The sequence below is a fragment of the Marmota monax genome, unplaced genomic scaffold (assembly GCF_021218885.2).
Source record: "Marmota monax isolate L192 unplaced genomic scaffold, Marmota_monax_Labrador192_F-V1.1 WCK01_AAM20220418_F8-fsc00028, whole genome shotgun sequence".
Classification (NCBI taxonomy): domain Eukaryota; kingdom Metazoa; phylum Chordata; class Mammalia; order Rodentia; family Sciuridae; genus Marmota; species Marmota monax.
Window position 1 is genome coordinate 11,998,213 of NW_026694779.1, and position 15,434 is coordinate 12,013,646.

The window sequence follows — 15,434 nt, forward strand, 5'->3', positions numbered from 1 at the left end:
TAAATGCTACTGGGGGACCTGGGAAGCTGTCAGAATGTGTGGTTCCAGATGGGAGGCAACTCTTCATTAGCTGTACTTAGCCTTTGCTACCCTCAGGGCCGGCTGTCCAGACCAATGCAATCACGGGAAAGGTGTTAAGTACACAGAGGAAGGTCAGAGGATACCTTTTCAGCAAAGTGAGGAAAATCAGGTAGCAGTGTGACAGGATAAAAAACTATATTTAAAGAGGATTAGGAGACAAATTGCAGAAGAGGAAGAAATGGGAGACGGTGAGTAAAATAAAGGGCACCCGGGTTTTTACACGGTAGGAGTTTCCCATGTGCACAGGCACCTATGACAATCAGTTCTGATATGTTGCTTTAAAATCATTATTTGCCCAAAGAGATTTTACTGTGGTCCCCTGCCCCCGCACACACACCCCAATTTAATGAGTCTCATAATTTACTTTGAGAACCTTCCTTGTGAGAAAAATGTTATTTTAGTTCTGAAAATAAAATCGTCTGCCACTGAGTCCCATAACTAAAACTTCTGCTTTCTAGACAGCAAGCAAGTTTACTAAAATTCTCCCCCCCCCCCTGCAATCAAGGTTGATTTCTATGAGGTCGAATTTCCCTTTTGTACGAGTAAGAAATATTAGGCCACGGGGAGATTTTTCTTGCAATTAAGGGCAACTCAAAAAGGGAAGGCTTCTCTGTTCAAGAGACAGCTTTTGTGATTTTGTAACCCAGACGATATATGCTTTCTGCAACATTAATCTGCCTCGTTTGCCTCAGATGAGAGGTTTTATATGTCATTCCCAGGAAAGAATTGGTGACCTTAACTGTATAATGGAGTTGAGTTCCTAGAAACTCACCAGGATGGGGGTTCCTGGCATATTTCAAAGCATTTGCAGAGCCTGGCAGACATGGGCAGAATTATTTCACAGTAAAATTTCACTCATTTAGGAGGCAGTCGTTGGAGTTTACGATCATGTGGAAATGGCAGCCGTGACCTTAAGCGGGGCACCACCTACCCAGCGCAGCTGCATAAGCCGATTGAGGGAAGCGAATTATTCTAAAGCATCTGCTATCAATTTACAGGCACCCTTTTAAAGACTGGTGAATTAATTAAATAATAATTGGCTCTCCCGAAAACTAGTTCTTCCCGCTTAGTACGAGTTCATTTATGTCTTAAAATTATTTCATTTACGTCAAAATTTGTCCACTTTGTTAAAATTCTAACAATGCCCGTCACAGAGACCCCTCTGCTTGATGGGATGTTATCTATGTTGGCTTAATAGAATAGATATTTTATTCACCTAAAAATCAAATCTAAGAGAACGAGATAAAATACCCAGTGACATTATCAGAAGTTAGGCATTTGATAGTTTTCTAGTAGGTGGCTGTTTTGTGGACTGTAGAAGTGGATTTTTTAGATAATTCAGTGGCTTAGTGTTTGAGTCAGGTTGTCTTTTGGTAATTCCCACTTTTCCTTCGGTCCTTTTTACAGGATAGGAAATGCCTCTCGGTGGACACGAGACCCCTTTGTGTAACAGGAGGGCCTAATCCTTGGCTCGTTATTTTTCATGGGAAGCGCATGCAGGAAGGATTCCCTAAATGAGTGATTGGGGCCTTTATATGTGTGCCCTACATTTGAAGGCAATAAATGGGGAGACTAGAGAATTCTTTTCCAAGAAGATCCTGACAAGGGATTTTTATCTATGCAGAAGGGAGCCAGCAGGTGGCAGAGCCTAAGCAGGCAGAGAAGCAGATTGCAGGAGGACACAGGCAGGAACCAGAACACAGGCAGAGCAGGTGCAGAGAGTCATCAGCAAGAGCAGCTCCTCAAGGCAAATCCAACTGGGAGCCCAGAAACGGCTTCACCCAGAAACCAGGGAGAGAGAAAATAGGAGGATACCTCCATGTTTGAGAACCTGTGCACACATTCATTCAGCTTCTGACACAGTGGTTCACCTCAGCTACTTACTGGCTACTGGTATTCAAGAGAGGGTATCACAGAGTCTGGCATTCCGATGGTGGCTCAGTGGCTTCTTAGGACAAGATTGGGCACGCTCAGGGCAGTATGGCCGTAGACTCAATGGATGCTTATGAAAAGGAATTGGTTGAAGACAAAAAGATAAACTGGGTAAGTGGTTCTGGAACAAGGGAAAGACCTTGGCAAAGAGCCACAGGTCTCCCCCACCTTGCTCTCCAGTGTATCTGTGACAAAGGTTGCATCCATTCTGGCCCAGAAAGGTTTTGCAATTAAGCACGCAGTTGATTTTATATTTACATCTTCTAATATAATTCTCCACCAACCTTTCTGTTCCTAATGTAGAAGAGCGAATCTGAGTTTGAGAAGGTGGCGTGACCCTTAGAGTCAGACTCCAGGTGACCCAAGGTTGTAGTGCCATCCGTCCTCAATAATGGCTGCAGTTGAATTAGCTACGGCCGGATGAACATAAAAGTATACACCATTCGCCAACTTGTTATTACTTTCATTTTGACCAGCTAATCTGTGTGAACATAGAGATGAAAGAGCGATGGGCTGTGGAATAAATTCAGAATGTTCCCGTCTTTAAAAATATATTTTCTGATTTTTTTTCATTTGACTAGTACCCTGAGCAGCTAAGTCTTACGCTGTGATAATTAATCAGAAACCCACAGATCTTCTCATTCTTCTGGTTTGACCCAAAGACTTAACAACTACAATTAATCCAAGGGAAAGAATTGTCATTGTGTGTCTTTAGAGTCTAAGCGTACTTGGCAAGTAGGAACCTTATCTAGCATCAGCTGACGTGAACGGATTCTGGAAAATGCAGACAGATCTGGGAGGTGTCCTCTTGTTGGTAAGAGATAGAGCATGGGGAAGGGACAGAAAAGACAGAAAGAAGGCAAGAAGAGCTACCTAACGTGCTGCTGGAATCCCTTCCAGGGCCAACTTGCAGTTAAAGGAAGCAAGATGGTGAAGTACAAAGGGAATTCCAGGCACTGAAGGGAAAGTCCTGGATCTTGAGCATGTGCAGTAGCCCAAGGAGCTGACCTGAAGTTAGCCTGTTGGCTAGTTATCATATTATTAATATCGGATTCGCTCCCCCTGTGTGCATTTTCCCAGGGAAAAAGAAATTTACGCATGCACAGTAGAAAAGCAATTATGTTAGATTCAACTGTCAATCAAGGTGTCAATCAACCTCAAATCCTCCCAGGGGAAAAGGGGAAGAACTAGTACAGCCGAATAAAAGCAAGCTCCACTGTATAGACGGGGCCTTGAGCTATTTTGCAGCTTAGCCCCTTCTGTTCTCCCAGAGTGAACTTTTGCTTTCAATAAAGCTTGGCTTCGCTTGCCAACTCTCAGGTCTTGCTCAATAAACAGTTCCCGGGGAACCCTTCCCTGTGTACTGGTAACACTTTAAACCTCTACTCTAGCGTAAATCACTCTGCCACACTAGTGAAAGGGTAAAATGAGGGATAAAGAAGAAGAAGAAGGGTGTATCATGCTGAAAGTGAAGGAGATATTCAATCAAACCTGAACCAGGTTTGGAAGATCAGAAAGACCAGCCAGCGATCAAGGGCAAACCAAGGTGACACTGCAGCCATCCTATTGACCAAGTCAAATCTCTGACATTGTCATCTGAAGCACATAATCTGCCAGCATTTCTTTCCAAGGAGTTGCACATACTCCTCTTGAAGAGGGGTTGAAAGAAGCCCAGAAAGTCTGTGTTTCTTTGAAATAATAATGGGAAACTCTTTTCCATTTCTTGTTTTATCATGATGTCAACATCACTGAATGTTACTTGGCAAAACAAACGTGGCTAGCAATTTTTGTGCAGTCTGCATACTTTCGATGTCTGCAGTGTTAATGGCCATTTTTTGAAGCATATTGTTTACTCTTGGATAATCTAGAATTGAGATGTTTTGGTCTAATGTGGGAGCAAATCAACTACATGAATGTGTTGCAACCCTGAACTGGTGGAGAAATCAGTTTAAAAAAATGTTCTTCAGGAATGTTCAGTGACAATCAATAAGGGCTTATGGTAAACCTACTATGTAATTTAGTGGCATGCAGAACTCAATAAAAATCTCAGTCTTTCACAAAGAAAATAGAGGGGAAGAAAAGTAACACATGAGTTGGCTCCTAATTGTAGAACACAGACTAAAATTTCGCAGAAGTTCAGAAGTCTCCAGTAAATAGTTCTAAGATCAGGAGGTCAGACCTGATACACATTTGGCCCCTGATTTGTTTTCGGGCCTCTCTGAGAGTCAACTCAGTGCTTTTTTGCAAAATACTCACAGACCAGAAAAAGCTAGTTTGGGAAACTAACCACACCAGAAAGAGGAAGAAGAAGAATGGGTGGAAGAAGAAGAAGAGAAAGGGAAATAAAAAAAAAATAACTGTGCCCCAAACACTAAAAATATCAGAGAAAGCATTTTAAGGTAAGTCTCAAAGGCGAGCAGTTGTCTCTGAGGAAAAGAAAGGGGCTCTCAAAGTCTACTCTGCTCTTTTTGCCAAAGAATACTAAGTTTACATTAAACACAGGCATGAAATGAACTTCATAAAGATTATATAAAAATAGTTCCTTTAAAAGAAACTATTGATGCTCTTGAAATGGTCATATTAGTAAAAGATCATGTCAAAGACTATTTTGTGCCTTTCTTTTCCAAAGAAACTCAAAGTCACTGGTGATATTACCTGGGAGCCAAAACCTTCACATAACAGAGAGACAGGAAGAACACGGAGCAGTAGAAATAAATGTTCGAAGACTTGCTCTTGACTGACCAATCCTCTAAGGTGCTTTTGGTTTGGGTTAGAAAGTGTTCGCGCAGGAGAAATGCACAGTAGGCCAATGAAATCCGGTGAGCTTCCCCTGGGCTGCCACACAACACGGTAAACAGAAGTGTTCTGGGGAAGGGAGCAAGGTGAAAATGGCATTGTCCCCGGCTGGAGTTCAAAGCTCTTCACTTTGAGTTGAAAGAGGGTGCAAGCCACCGACACCCTGTCTTGCGCAGAGAAAGGTGTGAAACTGTGAACGAGGTTCTGAAGACAGTCTGTCCAGTTCTCTATCTTTACGCACACACAACACACACAATTGAAAATCGCCTCATCTACCCACCCAACTCCACAAATGCACATACACAAGCACAGGTACCCAGATGAAGGACACACACTAGCATATGCTTGCACATGCCTGTGCACACCCATCCTACAGGAACACACCACAAGGCACATCTCACACTCACAAGCATGCGCACACTTAGAATACAGGCTCATGGGTGATCATGTCCATGCATACATACTTCACAGAGGTACACGTGCACACCCTCTAGCACATGCAGTCCCACTTAAGGCACACATGCATGCTCACAAGGAGTCATAGGGCAATGATACTAACACGAGATAACATGCACGTATTGTGCAAGCCCGCCCATGCTCACCGCAATGCATGCCTGTGCATAGCCCCATGCACACAGATGCAGTCACTCACAGAAATCCTTACAGACACAGGCACACGAACAGCCATCCAAAGACTCTTGAGAAATTAAATACAGAAAGAAAAAGGAAGCGAGTGTAAGAAGGATGGAATGAGCACATTTTCAAGCTCCTGAGACTTCTTCCTTTGTAGAATAGAGATGGTACTTAAATTCACAAGGAACTCTGTACAGGTGCCATCTGTGTTAGGATAGGTGTGTCTGAGTCCAAAACCTCCTACAGCCCTTGCTTAATCCTCTGAGCACACAATTCAGTTCCCGGCTGAGTTGAGCAATTTGATCAAAGTCACCGAGAAGAGTAAACAGGAAGAACTTGACTAGCATTTAAGCATGAACCACAGTACCCTTCCCTAAAATTCACTTCAGTATTTCACTTAACAGGAAAGGGAACTGGGTTTAAAAATAGAGGCTTCACTATCTAAAATCCTTTGTAATTCATCTTCCTAGATTAGCAGTCTGACAGTGACAAGCTGCTCATCCTTGATATGTGGATTTGTTGCATTTAAACATGTTCATACACATGGAAGATTGAGATGGGCTCTTGTAACTAACTGGGGTTCTGTGCATTCAAGACACCAGCTTGCACTGGAAATGCTAAACAATGACGTTTTAAATATTAACCACAGTAAATTGGAAAGGAAAAAAAAAATCTCCAAAGCTGTACTTTATGAAACATTTTGATGATGATGTTTTGTCTGAGAATGAGACCACCATTCTCTGGGGTGCCTGTTCAAAGCCTAATTCCTTGCCGCCCTCTAGTGGTGCTTTCAAAGAACAGCTTTCAGATCATTGAAAATCCTCCTCCTTCCTGTTCCATATTTCTAAGAAATAATGAGCCACTACAAATACTTTAAGGTGAACAAAAGAGTTTTTGATATCTGACAATTTTTGATCTACAAAAAAGTTATGGTCATGGATATGACTGGAAGCCTCTTCCTGATTGTTCAAATATGGGCTACATCTAAGCATAACTCATGCAACATGTACTTGATTTGTTTAAATTAATATTCTAAAATTAATAAAATGTGGATCTTCCAATCCAAATGTTATTCATTTTTGACTAACATGGCTTTCTGAGCCAATGGAGTTGGAAGCATTCCTGTGCTCATACTTGAGCCTTTTCTAACTGTTTATCCCTTCCTGGTAGGGGGTCTCCTCTTGCCTCATTCATGAGCTATTTGATCTTTATTTTCCAGATCAGTCCATCTGTCTTGAACATTTCTAATTCCTTTGCATCTCTTCCTTCTTACTCTTCCAGTGGCCATCCTCCTGAACCTAGACATTAATTGTTTCATATTTATTTTTTAATTTTTTTATTTGTTCTTTTTAGTTATACATGACAGTAGAGTATATTGTGACATATGATACATACATGGAGTATAACTTCCCATTCTTGTGGTGGTACATGCTGTGGAGTTACCCTGTTCGTGTAATTCATATATGAACATAGGAAAGTTATGACCAATTCCTCTACTGTCTTCTCATTCCCATCCTCCATCCCTTTTCCCCAACTCTCCTTGGTCCAAACCAGTGAACCTCCACTCCCCTGCCAACCTCTGTCTATTTTGAGTCAGCATCTGAATATCTAAAAGAACATTTGGCCTTTGTTTTTCTGGTATTGGCTTATTTCACTTAGCATGATAGTCTCCAGATTTATTCATTCACTGACAAATGCATTTATTTCATTCTTCTTTATGGCTAAGTAATATTTCATTGTGTATATATACCATATTTTCTTTATCCATTCATTTGTCCAAGGGCCCCCCTAGGTTGGTTTCATAGCTTGGCTATTGTGAATTGATGTGACTGGGTCCCTGTAGTATGCTGATTTTAAGTCCTATGGGTATAGACTGAGGAGTGGGATAGCTGGGTCAAACGGTGGTTCCGTTCCCAGTTTTCTGAGGTCATGAGGGCAGAGGCCTCAGGCATGACTAGTGCCTTTATAAAAAGAGGCAGAGACAGTTAGCTCTTGTATGCTAGGTAAAGATCCAAGAAGGGGTTAGCTGTCTGTGACCTGGAAGAGGACCAGAGTCACAACGCTGGCACACTGACCCTGGACCTCAGGGCGCCATTTATTGTGAGAAATAAATGCTCATTGTTTAGACCACCCACTCTGCAGAAATAGGCTAAAGGAGTCCAAACCAATCAAAGCACCCTCTTGGGTTCATTGACTTTGGCTCCATACAGCAGATGCCCAAAAGGCAGATTTATATGAGAAACACAAAGCTTATTAGGACTGCACATCAGTCAGGGGTAACGCAAAAGGGGTGTGCTTTATATTTAGGAACCCCACCAGGTTCTGGGGGAGGAGACCTGGAAAGATTCCCCTGCTGGCTCTGGCTGGGGAAAGGAAGAGTAATCACTGTGAAATAGCCCAGAGTCTTATCCATAACAAAGGCTGGCTCTCTGGGGGCGTGTGGGGCAGGGGGTGTCTTTAGTAAAGATTTGCCTCTGTTGGGAGAAGGTCCTACCACTGAGGCTCCCTTTAGCTCCTCTGAGGGAAAGCAAAGTCAACAGCAATGGAGACTTTGCAGGAACTCATTGAGAATGTCTCAGAGCAGGGAGCCCTGAGCTACGCTGTGAAGGCTACAGTTCCATTAAAACAGCGAAATTCCATCAGAGCATTATATACTCCTTCTCAGGACCCCTTCCTACAGGTCCAGCGCTGTCCAATAGAGCCCCAGTGGACTAGAGCCGAAAGGACTACACAGCCTCTCTTTGCAGAGAAGTACTCAGGAAACCCAGAGTCAAGAGCTGATTCATCAGCTGAGTTATAGATGCTACAGCTAAAGGGAATATTGAAGACAAACCCCGCCTTCAGACAGACTGACATCAGCCAGTCTTCACAGTAAAGGTCCATTCCCATTGGCTTCTGTCACCCCCACAGATACATGTCTGACTCCTACCATGACCGCTAGGCGTGACAGAAGAAGAAGAACCAGAATCCAAGGAGACAAGGCCATCATCAGACTAATATGTTAGGGGTTCTAAAGAGAAGGGTAGGGAGCCTGTATGACCAGGTGGGTCACATAAGCAGAGAGACAGAAGCTCTAAGCAACCAGAGGAGGTGAGGAAAATCAAAGGTGACTTACAGGGATATGAAGAACACCAAGTATGGGTGGATCTGTGGGCGAGACCCAGTGACCCTCAAGACGCATCTCCAGAAAGTTCCCTGACTCAAAACCAGCAGCAACAGCATCAACAAACGGAACAAAACCAGAGCCTCAAAGAACTAACATGTCAGGCCAGGGGAGCCAGATTTGGACTCACCAAATATTATAAGAAAGAAAGAAAAAAGCTAATCTGATCGATTTTATTCTGATTGTAATTCTATCTTAATTCCAGATGATTTAAAAATGTGGGGCCATTTCAAAAGGTAGTGTACGCCTTACTGGAATACCAAAAGGAGAAGAGAGAGAGAAAGGAGGACGGTACACGTACTGGAAATTTAAAAAAACCAAAAAATCCTTCCACAACATCTACAACTACTTACATCACCAAAGCTCCTAACAAGATATTTCCAAAATTGATGGGCAACAGCATGAACACCGTAGGAGGATAGAAAGCCTGAATTTCCAGGAGTCATGAGCCCCTTTTAACTATAGCAGATGGTAACCCAGAAATGACCCTGGGAGAGGGTAATGCTGGAATGGCCAATGAGGGGGAGAAGGGGAAGGGGTCATGTAGACCAGCCTGTGTCATTTAGACTTAATGCAAGATCTGTGGTGAATCTTTGCTTAAATAGAGATTGTTATTATGCATTCTAGAGGCAGGCAAGGCCGGCATGCCTAGAGATCGTCATAATTACTGCTGAAGTCCAACAAAGGGGAATGAGAACAGGGTCGAAGCCAAAACTTTTTCTAGAGCTGGAACATGGAGTGACTCCTATAACCAAGTAGGAATCTTGGTGAGGACGGTGGGCACATGAGAAGAGTCCAGATGCACCCTGGGCAATCCTACTGACCATCAGTGGTATGGAGCCGATCTCTAGTGCAGGAGCCAGCATTTCTAGTGGAGTTATCAGGCCCACAAGGAACTAAAAAAGACATTACGCCATGCACCTTCCAGAAAGAGGCAAAGATCTATAAACGGATAAGGAAATGCACTTTAACTACTGATGGGACCTTGAAAATCATGGAGAATGCTGTCCACATATATGGGGCTGGAAAATGCGGAGGTGGCTGTTTTTAAAATTTCTGAAGGACGACCATGAAGGCATCTTCTCCCCCAAATGCAGATGCTGTGGGCATCTGACTGCAGCCTGCCTGACTTCAACTCCCTAATTACCAGTTCTCCTGATGGGTGAATTAGCTGAGTAGCTCTCTGATTTATCCTGATTGATTGCCATCAGGGTACCACATTCGCAGATGGAATAATCAATGAAATGCATTTTTAGCAATAGCTATTCTGGCTTCCTTTAACGTACGTGTCGTGTCAAGGCCTGGTAGTTATATCTTGCATATTTTAAGGCAGCTTCCTCTTAAGAATCACATCTATAGAGTTTGAGCAAAAAGGCTTCTGCAGCTCAGTATGTGTGGGTGCTACCTCTACCAACCTGATCAACTGCGGATTGGAAATATTTGGGGGGAAAATCTTATCTGTATGAAACATACACTGACGTTTCTTCTCATCACTTGTTTTCCTAAACAACATAGCATCCTAACTATTTTACACAACGCTTACATGGTATTATGCATGAGTAATCTGAAGATGATTTAAAGAACACAGGAGGAGATATGTAAGAAAAGGAAAGACAGTGGAATGAATCGGACATAATTTTCCTGTGTACATATATGACAACATCACAGTGAATCCCACCATGGTGTACACCCACAAGAATGGGGTCCTAACTAGAATAAAATATAGTCCATGCTTGTATAGTTATATCAAATATTCTGCCATGTATAACTAAATAGAACCAATTAATTAATTAATTATACAAGAGGATAAGTGTAGGATGTGGCCAAATATTATATTGCTTTACTTTTTTTTTTTTTTTTTGCTGGGGATTGAACTCAGAGGCACTCAACTACTGGGCCACCTCCCCAGCCCTATTTTGTATTTTATTTAGAGACAGGGTCTCACTGAGTTGCTCAGCACCTTGCTTCAGTTGAGGCTGGCTTTGAACTCAAGACCCTCCTTTCTCAGCCTCCTGAGCTGCTGGGATTACAGGCGTGCACACCCAGCCACTTTATAGAAGAGACTTGAAAGCAGGTGGATGTTGGAACTTGCTGGGCATTTTGGAACCATTCCTTTTCAGAAGCTGAGGGACAATCTACCTGTAGCCCTTGAAATGATACCATAGAAGGGCAAACATGATTATGTGGCCAAATGGTCTTTCGCTGCTTCTATTATAAGGATTTTGTTTGGTTATCATTCATCACATCATGCAAAATCTCTTTTATGTACATCTCTGGGAAGAATTCTCAAAATGCTGTTGATAGCTGCTGGCCTGTTGTTTTTCTGAGCAATTGGTCCCTGTCTTTTACATCTTTGGCACAACATGCTTCACATAAAAGCCCATATTTCCTGCTTGATGGGTCAGTGTAAAGCTTAGAAATAAATATGTGGGGAGCTTATACCACTTGTTGATCAAGAAGTTCCTGGAGTCATAAAGACAGAAGCGGATATCCCCATTGTTTGAGGATTCCGACACGGTGCTATTAGCAACAACTGGGATTCATATTATTCACCCTGGAATCTCCAGATATATCATCTCAAAACCAATAAACTTACTAGTAGCATCAGACAACCGATTTCCTCTGAGGAGCTGAAAATCATGTTTGAGAATATTGAAACTCTTGAGTTTTGGCAAGGTGTCAAACATCTGTCTTTGATACCTGCTCTGCAGGGCTTCCAGACTGAATCTCATTTATCTCTACTCTGAATATCCAGGCTGCACCTTTTTCAGAGTCAGTGATTTAACACAGCTACAGGTGTGTGCAGAAACAGGCAAGTGAGGGGAGTGGCCCTCTCGGAACCCACCTGAGGGAAAACCCCCTCCCACTGTATTCAGGACTGAGCAGACCTCTGTCTCATCACCCTTCATCCTGCAAGGAGAGACAGCTCATGATCATTGCTAAGATAAAAGTGATGAAATTGTTTTCAGCTTGTAGCATAAGACTGCATAATCTGCTGCTCAATTTAAAATATAATGAATTCTTCTGTTGGGGATTGGGCAAACTGAGTACTTCTCAGGAATGAGGTTACATTTTCAGAGAAGAGCGATAGTTCCAAGCTTCATCAACCCTCCAAAAACACAATGCATGTTCATAGAAATATCTTAGAAAAACATCCTGAGGATTTTTATCTTGGTGGGAAGTGGAGCACACTCCATTATACGGGACAGAAACCATTCTGAATGTACTCTGAGGACCATTAAATTCCCCAGGGCTGGTGATAATGAAGATAAACAGTTTAACCTTGGCTAGACTTGAGACCTTGGTTACCACAACGTCTCATTAGGAAGAAACACACTGGGGAAAAATGTGGATAAGTGTATTCTACAGCACCATGCATCCAAGTGCACTCCACATAGGCTACCCTTATGCTCTAATTTCATTTTCTTCTAGCCATCTTGCTATTTTCTACAGCTATGGAACACTGCTTCTGTGAAAGACTTTTGTTACCAAATTCTTAGCTTAGGTTTGGAGGGTCAAAACCACCAATGCGTTGAGAGAGTAGCTTGCAATATATTCTACAAATGGGAATTCTTTAGGGACAGACATTGGGATGCTCCAAGCATTCATTAAAAAAAAATGCTGCTCACATTTGATCTGCAAATTATCTAGAACTGCACTTTTAGAAAACGGTGGTGAAGAAAGGTGTCGCACTTCTTACGATGAGTATATCCTATGACAAAAGTAAAAGCAAGTTATAGTTTTGTGCTGATCATTAGACCCCGATAATACATTATAATAGTATCTTTGTTTCAGAGCAAGTGATGTCTTTCCCTGCTTCTCTGAGTAGATCTCAGGGGGAATGCATCTGTGAGAAGTCTTGCTTCAGATCCTCACCTTGCAGGAGACAGTACACTCCGGGACGGACCCTTGCTTCTTTTGATAGAAATACGGGAAACATTACGAGGTGCAGCTCTGGAAGGAGAAAGACATCCTTATTTGGAAGAACCAATTAGCCTCCTGAGGTGTACCAAGAAGACTCAGAAAGTTAAGTCACAGTCTGAGACGTTCAGAGATGACCTAACCTTTTACCCATTCCCAGAAGAGAAATTAAGGCCATCCTGTCTAGGAATAAAGGCAGGTAACAACCTGGCAAAGATGATGTCCCTCACTTATTCCCACAAGGAGTCAGTAAATGAGACACTATTGTAAGAGTAAAAGGGGTAAGAGTTTAATGTAATAAAATCACACGAGAACATGAGGAATGGAATAAATGATTTTATCATGTTTCTAAATCCTTTGGTTTAATCATGGATTATAGAGAATTGTCCCACCATTTTTTCCTTGGCATGTCTAAGATAGGACAAGAAGTGGAGCTTCAGCTGGTGGGTACAGCTCATTGGCAGAGCACACATGTTTAGCATGAGTGAGGCCCTGGGTTCAACCCCCAGCACAGAAAGAAAGAGAGAGAGTGTGAGAGTTAGTTAGTTAGTAAGTTGAGCTTGGGAGGACCAAGCAATCATGAATACAATATAACCCAGATATACTTGGAATTGAGAATGGGTAGTTTCTTAGAAGTTCAAAGAGGAAGAACTATCATCAAGGCAAAAATAGCATAAATCATTTTACCCATTCAAATAAAAACAATGTTATCTTTGTCTTTAATAGAGAGAGAGCCACCGTTTGACTTTGAGGGCCTTCAGGTACTCTTGCTTGGTGGGTCACTTTCTCCAAAACCATATTAAGAACTGTAGTTTATAATTGCATTGAAATAAAATGAATATTAATATTAGTTTATTAATATTATTATATTATTTTTTGACTTAAAAGTTATTTTTTTCTACTAATCAAAAGCAGTAAAATATTTTTCTTGATTTCCTGATGTACCATGGGCCTCCGGCACTGATAGAGAAATCAGGCCTGCCTGGTATGCTACAATCTTTGCTGATTCTCTTTGAGACTTATCAGATTTTATCAAATGTCCTCCAATGAAAGCTCCAATTCTTGTAGTTTCAAGCCTTTTGAAACTCTTACAACCTCCTGTGAAAATGCAATTCATCTCTGCATCACAGATTTCTCTCATGATATCAACAGAATTGATCAAGATATCAGAACTGAAGCTTCACAAGAGCACAGACTGTTTAATTTGTTGTTGTTGTTGTTTATTGCTGGATCCCAAATACCTAGAACTGCAACCTACCACCCAGTGAATGCTCAATGTTTGAGTGAATAAAGTCAGTCAAGGACACATCTTTAAAATCCATTTATACTGTACATTCCTGAACTCGGTTAATCACCACGGAATCTCCTCAGTTAATCCATCTGTCTCCTCCCATGGGATTCCCAGAGTATCCTTCCTAAGCTCTATTCTGAAGATGCCACGTTTTATTCAAAGTCTTATGATAGTTCCCCATACTCTTCACAAACACAAGAATCCAAACTATGTAAGTGTGAGGCATAAAGAGCTCTTCAAGGTCCAACATCAGGCTGTATCTAGCCTCATAGCCAAAGAGGCTGCTCAAGTCTTTGATAGACTCTGCTGTGCTCCCAGCTTCTAGATGTTATACTTCTGTTGACTCGACCCTTGCCAAGCCCCTATTAATCTCACCTTCCTTTTCCCGCATCCTACCTGGACTATTCCCAGCCTGTCATCTCCAGCGCTTTCCTTTGGGAGCCCTGGGCCCTCTCCGATGTCCTCCTGCTGCACCTGAAACCTCCCTCCTAGATAGCACACCTTTGGCTATTGTGGCTCTGCGTTTCGGCATCTGTTTCTCCAGGTGGAGTGTGGGTTCCTTCAGGGCACGGATCATGGGCCACATTTTATCTCTGGAAACAGGCAAAATATCTGAAACCCACCAGGAATGCCATCAACAAAAGCATAGGAAGGACTTACTAACTAAGACTTCCTCAACTTTAAAGGGAAGTTGATGTATTTCATAATGTTAAGAAATTAAGGTTATGATTGCCACTTCTTTTATGTATCATTTTGCAGAATAATAGGAACTATTTCCTATTCTTAACAAGAAATAGTAAGGACAATCTAAATTAACATCATGACACAGAGGTGTCATTTTTAGAATCTATGTACCCTCAACATGGGGAGGCGTGTTGGACAATACATATTTTTATATGCTATTTAAAGAAGGCAAAATTGATATGTCCTCTTTAGGAAGATATTTGGCATTGTCATTAAAAAAAATGAAACTCACAGCTCCTTTCACTGGTCAATTTTGTTTTCTAGAAAAATCACATGTTCACCGACTGTGTTAGTCAGCTTTTCGTTGCTATGACAAAAAGACCTGACAAAAACAACTTAGAGGTGGAAAGGTTTATTTTGGTTCATGGTTTTAGAGGTTCAGTCCATGGCTGGCCAACTGTTCTGGATGAGAAATGAGGCAGAACATCATAGAAGAAGGGTATAACAGAGGAAGCAGAGAGACAGAGAAAGGGACACTCTTCCAGGGCACACCCCCAGTGACCCCACCTCCCCCAGCCATGCCCCACCTGCCCACAGTTACCTCCCAGCCAGTCCATTCAAACCTGTATGGACTAACTAGGTCACAGCTCTCACTGTCCAATCACCTAACCTGCAAACATTCTTGCATCAACACAGGTACTTTTGGGGGACCCCCTCACATGCACACCATAAAACCAGGAGACTTCAGTAATTCTCTAGAGCACTGGCTGACGGTAAGAAGCAGGAACAGCATGGATGTACACCTGCAGGATGATATCCATAACAACATTGTGAAGCAGATAAATCTTAAAACACCATGGTGATTGGAAAATCGCAAAAGGATAATTACCCTGTGCTGCTCTCTGCCTAAATAGAAATCCCCCAACCAACACT